The following is a 9,067-nucleotide window of genomic DNA, read 5'->3' on the forward strand; positions in this document are numbered from 1 at the left end:
CCAAACAAAAAAATATATATTCTAAAATTTACCCCCCCCCCTCAAAAAAAACTCTCATATCAATTCTCAATTATACACATTCATCTCAATATCATCAACCCAATTATAATGTTTCTTAATTAGCCAACATTTTGTGGAATCTTATCCTCTCTAACGGGAGAAAGCCAATCACATCCAACGATTGAGAGCACATAATGGCACGGATCCCAATGGGCTCCATCGGATGGGTATTGGACTCTCTCTCTCTCAATCCACATTCTGCATCATACATTTTTTTTTTTTTGGTAAATTCTACATCATACATTAGCAAATTATATGATTATCTTATAAAATTTTCTTTTAAATTTTAAAGAAACAAATAAGTTGCACAAGACTCTGGAAGCACATTTCCACTTCAACCATCATATTTTAATTTATTGTATAATATCATCCGAAACTTCTCGCTCTTTATTTTATTTATGAATTAGTTACTTCAAGTGCTCTCGATGTTGGGGATACAATGTCTTAAATTCCATATGTGGTAAAATTATATCATAATTTCTTATATAGGGTTTCACTATATATTTATTGCGAGTTTTTTGTAAGCAAGTTGAGAGAGGTGTAAAGACAAGCATTGTAACCCTATTATTCTCCATTGATATTGAAGTAGTATCTCATCTTATTGAAGACGTAAGTAATCTTTCCAAACTTCATAAATATGTGTGCGTTATGTGATTATTTGTTATTGTTTTCCCGTTCTCATATGCATCATTTTATTTGGATTGCATTTCTGCACTCAATGATTTCCAAGGACAAGGAGGACATGGAATGTCAAGGGGTATGCAAGATTTAAGAAGGAGAAGAAATTAGGAGCTCGGCAAGGTTGGATTGGGTTGCGATTTTTTAAGGTTCACTTAACTCAACCTAGGCCCAACCTTACCGAGCTCATTGCAACACAACCAGGCCCCAGCGGACTCTGATTGGGGCGAGTTGTATCAGGTTGGTCCTAAGTAGCCCTTATTTTTGCTAGCTGGGGTCAAGGTCACATTGAAAAAAGTATATCAAATATTGGAAGTAATTACTAATTTTTTGTATTTGATGAAGTTATAAGATTTCGTATAAACTAGGTATAAGAATAAATGACCCATATAATAAAATGATTGGATGACAACCCTAAATTATATTATATAGACTGAGATTAAACTCAATGTCAAACTAGGCTTTCGCCTTAACCCATACCAGACCCGACCCAACCCTAAACCACCCTTAAGATAAAAAATCGTAACCCAAGTTCAAGTTCAAGGCGGATTTGGGCCGTAAAAGACAACTTACACAACCTAGATGCAACCATCTCTTAAACGTAGTGTTTAGACTTTAGACAGATGAGGTCAGTTCGAGATAGAAACTCTCGTACAGTGGCTCCAAGAAGTTAGGCGCAGGGGTGAAGGTTTGATCACGGGACCTCACTTCTTGAAGTGGAGTACCGTGTCCCCTTCAAGCCAACTGCGCTAACTCCTTGGGGTTTGACAAACATTAGTTAATTGGTGGATTTAGTGTCTGACTATTTTTGTTAGACATTAATGATTAGATTGACGAAACTCACTAATTGCCACCTTAACCGTGAGGGGAGGGAGGAATCCGATCACCTACCCATATGTGTGTTGTATATGAATGATAGGCTTGTATTTTTTAATTTTATTTTATCACTCGATCAACTCTGTATAACACTTTGGGGTATCTCTGTTGGTCCGAAGGTGTTGTGTTTTACCCTTGGGCTTGAATCGTAATTATAACTTGATACATGAATGAGGGTCATATGGTTATATTTTCATGAAATTTAAAACCCACGTGCATCTAATCTTTCATGTGGCAAAACATAGTACCTTGTTCGAGGAAAATATTGTTGTTCATGAAAACTACTAACATTTTTTTTTTTCAACTCAACCTAGCTTTGAGTTTGGATCCTTTCCTGTGAGCGGTGAGCATCCAATGGCTGGGAGGGCCCCCGGCATGCGCCCCAACGTTGGATGCCTCATTGCTGCTCACCACAGAGGATTTCTACACCCTTAGAGTTATTTCTACAATCAAGTCTATTCAAAGTCATACTTAATACTAATATGCATATCTTTAATCATCATTTCCTAGAGTCATTTTAAGCTTAATCATCTCACTCTTTTAATTCATCCAATCTGAATCATGCCATCCCTCTTTATTGGATTTTTTTTGGCACCATTTTATCAGATCATTCAAAGGCTTACACTATCCATACCAACTCTATCGAATGACTTTATCACGATTTAAATATGTATAATATCTATTCCTAAATTAATTATAATCTATTATTTTTTTTAGGAGATTACACTCCCCTCCCCTGTATGTTTCAAGTATTACAGGACCCCCCTGAAAGTTTGAAATGACACTAACCTCCACTGTATGTTATAAATTCTATCAACCGTACCCTGGCTGTGAGTGAGGAAACGTTAAGTGTTTTATAATAATTTCAAAAACCCCAAAATACACCCAACTCATTACTGTCTTCTTCCTTGAGAAGAACGATGGTTTTTCATTCGGCTTCTTCTTTCCTCCTCCATACCTGATCTTCTGAAACTGAAATCGAAGGTGAACATCTCCAAAGTTTTAGCGTTCGACGGTGGTTCTTATCATTCGCGATCGAAAGCATGAATCTTGTTGAAGATTGGAGCTATTAATCAGAGTCTAAGGTTAGTATAATATCGTAGATATGGGAAAGTTAGGGTTTCGGGAAAATTTTAATCAAACACAGTCGGAACTTAGTTTTGGCGTTCGACGGTGATTCTTCAAGCGTTTTATGCAGATTTGTTCTTCAATTTAGTTAGATCGACATATATATCATGCTTATTTTCTATGTCTGAATATAATGGTTTCGGTAAATATTCTTTCCTCAAACAGGTGGTGAAAATGGTAGATTTAATGATATCTTATGGGGGCTTGAAATTTGGCTTAGGATTCGTTGACATTTTATGGGTTTTTGATCTTAGCAGTAGTTGCCATTTTTTTTCTTTTTTTCTTAAAGGGTTTTTTGGGTTCTGGGATCAGGTGGGAGGTTCTCACTTGCAGAAGCTACATTTCATCAGAGATTTTTTTGTTGAAGTTGCAGTTTTTTGTTGGTCTTTTGGTGCGTTTAGCTAATTGTTACATACAAATTAGCATGTAGGCCTATTCTTCTCTTGACAACTTGAAGGAAGAATTTGTTGTTGAAAGTTTCCTTCGGATTTAGTACCCTAAGTTGTTTGAATTTTGCTATTTAAATATTGTAAGAACTCAATTTTAACTTTGTGTTCTTTTTCTGCTCTTGTATCCTCTATCTACATGTGCTATCATTCTGAATTTCATCAAAGGCCTCTTGTCTCTAGCCTAACTCCACTGATAATGTTTCACTTGAGCAGTGCTTTACTACGGTATCCAGGAATCTTGTATTCTATAATTATTCATGCAACTTCTTGTCTTGGGTAGGAATCTTGTATATGTTTTTAATATGTCTACATGCTAATTTGTATGTAGCAATTACTTGAAACCTGCTGGTACTTTAAACTGTTAAGAGGCATCTGGTAGGACAACTTTGACAATTCCAAAATGTTGACATTCTTATGGGGTATATATTATAGTATATTATGATTGTTCTTTATTGGATTTGTCTATGCTTATAAGATATATGTCTTAGTTTCTTAACGCTTTGGAATGGTTGTATGTACTTAGTTCCTTGTTTTAAATCCTTGGAATGGTTGTATGTACTTTGCTTCAAATCATTGGAATGGTTGGATGGACTTTGTTTCAAATCCTTGGAATGGTTGTATGGACTTAGTATGGATTAATTTCCATTGAAATCCTTGATGTATTTGTGTTTATGTAACATCTTGTGTTTTTTTTTTTTCAGAAATCATTCATCATTCAATGGAAATTTGAGTTATCATATATTATCATTACGACTTGAATATGTCTGCACTTACCCCAGTTGATCCGGATGAGTATTGTTATCGAGACATGGTGTTTGATATTTATAACACAATTATCAAACATGTACTAGTAGGACATACTATCACATTTAAAGTGAAGTGCATACTTCCTTCCAACCAGCAGATGAAGGTGAATGAAGATGCAAGTGCACTGGACATGTTTGTATTGCATCAGAATGTTGAATGTATAAATTTATATGTATACGATCTTCACTGGGATTCCAATCCAAGCAACCTATACACGGTAAATGATTTTTCGGGTGAACTAGTCAAACGGGAAACTGCTAGTAGGCATGTCCATCAAAGTCAAAGTGGCTTTGGTGATGATGTGATGCTGGATCAGTATAGAAGTGGAATTGATGTACTACAAAGTCAAAGTGGTTTTGGAGGTATTGTGCAGCAATTTCAGACATCTGGTGGGCATAGGATAAAGCACCAAATAAGAAGATGTGGTAGTACCTATAGGGCTTCAACCAGTGGTGGACATAACAGTAGGAGCAACATGATTGATTCAGTTAGTATTGATGCAACTAATAGTATTGTTGATGGGAATGATGTGAATGATATGACTGATGTGAATGATGTGAATGATGTGAATGATGTGCAGTAAGGCAGTTGGTAAGAGTACTGGCAATGTCATACATGGTATTGTTGGTGAACTTGATGTTGGGGATGTTGTGGATGATGTTAGTAACACAGTCAGTAAGAATATCGATGAAGTCTTATTCGATGTTTCAAGTTCAAGTGATGCTAATTGGAATTTCGTGTCCGAAGATGAGAGTGATATGAATGATGAAGAAGAGTACAGTGATGGGGTTGAAGCTCAAGTTGATGGTCAAGATGATGGAATGGATGGTACAAGAGTTGTATACCAAGATAACATTGAAGCATTATCTGACTATTGTGATGATGATTACTCTACACTATCATATTCACATGGGCAAGTGGTAAGACTAGAGAAAGGAATGTTGTTTGATGATGTGACTCATTTTAGGGTTGTTCTGAAAGGCTATACTATTCAATAAGGTTTTGAACTACTGAGAACCAAGAATGAGAAGTCAATAGTGATAGTTTTGTGAGCAGCACAGGGGTGTACATGGAGGATCCATGCTTCATCTCTAGCAGATGAAGGAGTAATATACCAGATCAAGTCTATATGCAATGAAAATTCTTGTGCGAGGAAAAAAAGAAACAAGGATATTACTGTTGTAACCCGACAGTCACTGAAAGGGGGGTGAATCAGTGAGTCCAATTTCGATCCCCAAAAACCTATCTGATGCCTGGCCAAGAAAAATCTGATATACCTGTCCCTGTTTGCACACAGTCATATGCACACTCAGCCTCTCATAGACACTTCCAAGTGTGCACACCCATTCCACATTCCACCCACTTCAATATAAAATACAAACAACAAGCACCCACAACACAGGATTGTTACGAGGTTCGGCAATTTGCCTACACCCCTGGAGTAGTGCTTGTAAAGGCTTCGTACCTACTCAATACACTACTTTTGACTGCACCCACAGTCGGAAGCACCCACACCCAATTTTCTCAAGCTGAAGCTGAGATGACACTCGTAGTGCCGGTACAATGTGTAGCACCCACTACACGGGAGCACCCACTCCCGGTGCTTAGCACCCACTACAATGTGTAGCACCCACTCCCAGTGCTTAGCACCCATTAAGCACTCAATAAATAATACAATAAATTTGGACTTATATCAATGCCCTACAGTTAAGCCTTGCCTAGCAAATACATCCACAACTAGCTAGCATGCTTACAGTTCATCCACAACTAACCTAGCATGTAAACATTTATCCACAATTAACCCTAACATACATACATATTATCATATATGCATATAATATAAATTATAGAGTTAGAAAATCTCACAGCCTTTGTTTGTTGTTAGTAGAGTTGTCTCAGAGCATAGTCTCTACACACTGGAATCCTCAACTCCCCTCTAGAGTAGGAGACTTGAATCTTCAAGTAAGCTCAACATGGTCATGGCATCTCACAAGTCTTCTCCTTTGTCTTCTTGCACTTTGAAGCACAAATAGAAAAACCCTCTCTTATTTTCCCTTTTCTCTTGGCTTTTGATCAATGAAACATCAAAAACACTCAACTACCTTCTCAAACCCACTTTAATGGAGTAAAGACACCTTCCATCAAGCAATAAATCTCATTCAATGATCACCTATCAAGAGGGAATCTTATCATACAAAAAACATAGCCTTCCTTCACTCAAAAATCATTTTTCTTTCTTCCATGGTGTAGTGCTTGAAAAAACAAAGAAGCAACAATTTGGTTCACCCAAATCCAAGTTAAAATGAGGGAGATATGACCATTTGAAGTTGGAGCAATGAGATAGCCTGAAATTGAATCTTCGTAGGGGTGGCGTAGGCTACACCGGCGGCGCTTGCAACATGGGCAAAATTTGACCGTGGATCTCATATAAAAGATCTTATAATCTAAACCGTCCGATTAAACCAACAGACAATAGATCCAAACCATTAGATTTGAATCTCAATCATGTCATCATGACGTAGGCGTTGACATCGTCAGAAGTGTTGTCAACCACAGATTGGCTACATCAGCATATATTCCGGATCTATGTCGGCTTAACACATAAAGGAGAATCATTTATAGACCATTAGATATGGATCTATAAGATCTACTTGATCCAGATCTAAGGGATTAGAATCTAAGCTTCGGTGATGATGCACATGCGACACACACTAGTCAATGCAATATGGTGTAGCGCCAGACCATCATATCTAATACACTCCACCAATGAGAAGCCTCGGATAAGCATCTTCAACGCAAGCTCTTGTATGAACCATCAGATCAGAATCTAATCGACGTGGCTCAATCTGAACCGTGTATTAAGGATCCCTCTAATTCTCTTATATACACATAAGCCCCTGCTTCTATAAACTTTAATGCCAAAAACCCCTTATCAACTCAGACCTTTAAAACCTTGAAATTACACAAAAGCCCCTGAAATTTCAAAATGAAAATCCAAAAAATCCACCCAACATCGAGAGCATCTATTGATTTTCTAGTTCGGATTTTCAAACCAACTTCACGGAAACACTTATAACATTTTCATACGATATCTGATCGAGATGAAACGAAGTGCGTTGGAACCATAACTGGATGCTCTATGACTTTCCAGAAGACTTAATCATCTGACTCAGCCATGTAAAAAGACAAAAATGCCCCTATACTTTTCTAATGGCGTAACTTTCTCATACATAATTGGAAAGTGATGAAATCAAAACCGTTGGAAATATTGGATTTTTGTCCTTTTGTTACATAGAGAACACTTCTTTTAAAAAAATCATCTTCAATGCCGTAATTGCCCTCAACTACCACAAATGCCGTAACTTCTTCATACGATATCAGAATGTGACGAAATCAAATGCACTGGACTAGGTAAATTACAATCTATCTTTTTCATGAAGAACCAATCTTCCAAAAATGTCAATTTTAATACCAAAAATGCCCCCGAGCATAAATAGGCTAATTTTTTCAGTTTTGACCCAGAAACCTGCACCACCTATTAATGATGTATTAAACCACTCAATGCATACCAAGCGGCTCTATTATCTCATCGGTGACATTGGACACTACCATATCATCATTTTCATCCACGTCACCTAAATTGGCCACGTCACCACCACCACGTGGCCGGGTTACCAACAAGGACAACCATAAAACAACAATTACTTCTACTTGGATTGCCCGACACCTTGGTTCAGGATTAAAGGCACTCCCAGATATGGAGCCAAATGCAATCCGTTCATATTTCAAGGAAAATTTTTAGGTTGAGGTCCCTTATATGACAGTGTACAGGGTCAAGAAGCATGCAACTAACTTCAATAAAGGTAGCCATTATAAGTCATTCGCAAAGCTACCTAATTATGGAGTGATGGTACTACAAAGAAACCCTAGAGGTCTATTCAAGCAGTAATTCCATCAGAGAGTCATAATGTCAGACCCTCCTATCTTTAACAGATTGTTCATTAGTTTCAAATTGATGGTTTTGTGAAAGGTTGTAGATCATTCATAGGTCTTTGATGGTTGCCACCTGAAAGGGATGTGTGGAGGGGTACTACTGGCTACAGTCTCTGTTGATGGCAACAAAGGGTTGTTCCCTATGGTATATGGCATTGTGGATGTTGAATGCAAGAAAAGTTGGGTTTTCTTTTTGTCACAGTTATATAGTTGTCTTCATACTGCGGAGGAGAAATTTCCTACTACATTTATGTCAGACAGACAAAAGGTGGGTTACCTCTACCCTACAGAGTTAACTATAGGACACACACCTACTTTTTCTTATGTACTTAGTCTTTTTAATTTGCTAATGTATAGGGACTGCACCAAGCCATCGATGAAATATTTTCAGGTTGTCACCATTGATGCTGCAGTAGATATATGTACCAAAATTTCAGAAGCAAGTTTCCAGGTGTGCTACTTAGAAAGTATTTTGGGTCAGCAACTATGGCTTCCACTACATTCTTATTTGAAAAGGCAATGTCAAATATAAAATCAATTAACAAGGATACATATGATTGGTTGAATAATGTTAAAGCTGAGATGTGGTCTCGACATGCATTTGACTTTTTGTGCAAAAGCGACCATGTCACCAACAACATGGTTGAATGTTTCAATCAGTGGATTGCACCTTTTAGGAGCAAGCCTGTCTTACTCGTAATTGATGAGATACGGAAATTGTTGATGGAGATAATATATAAAAGATATCAGGAGGGTTGCACATACACTGAGATTGTCACACCAAGAATAAAGAAATTGTTGGATTTGATCTAAACACAATCAAGAGGATGTATGGTCCAAGCTGCTGGGGTATATGAGTTTGAGGTCACAGATACTGAAGGAAGGCATGTGGTCGATTTGAAAAAACAAACTTGTAGTTGTAGAGAATGGGAAGGTTCTGGATTACCCTATAAGCATACAGCAGCATGCATTGTTAGTAAGAGAGAAAACTTGGAGAGTTACAGCCATGAGTACTATAGCATAAAAACATATTTGGCAGCTTATGAGGGTATTATCCATCCTTTACCTGGACTTCA

The sequence above is a fragment of the Macadamia integrifolia genome, chromosome 10 (assembly GCF_013358625.1).
Source record: "Macadamia integrifolia cultivar HAES 741 chromosome 10, SCU_Mint_v3, whole genome shotgun sequence".
NCBI lineage: Eukaryota > Viridiplantae > Streptophyta > Magnoliopsida > Proteales > Proteaceae > Macadamia > Macadamia integrifolia.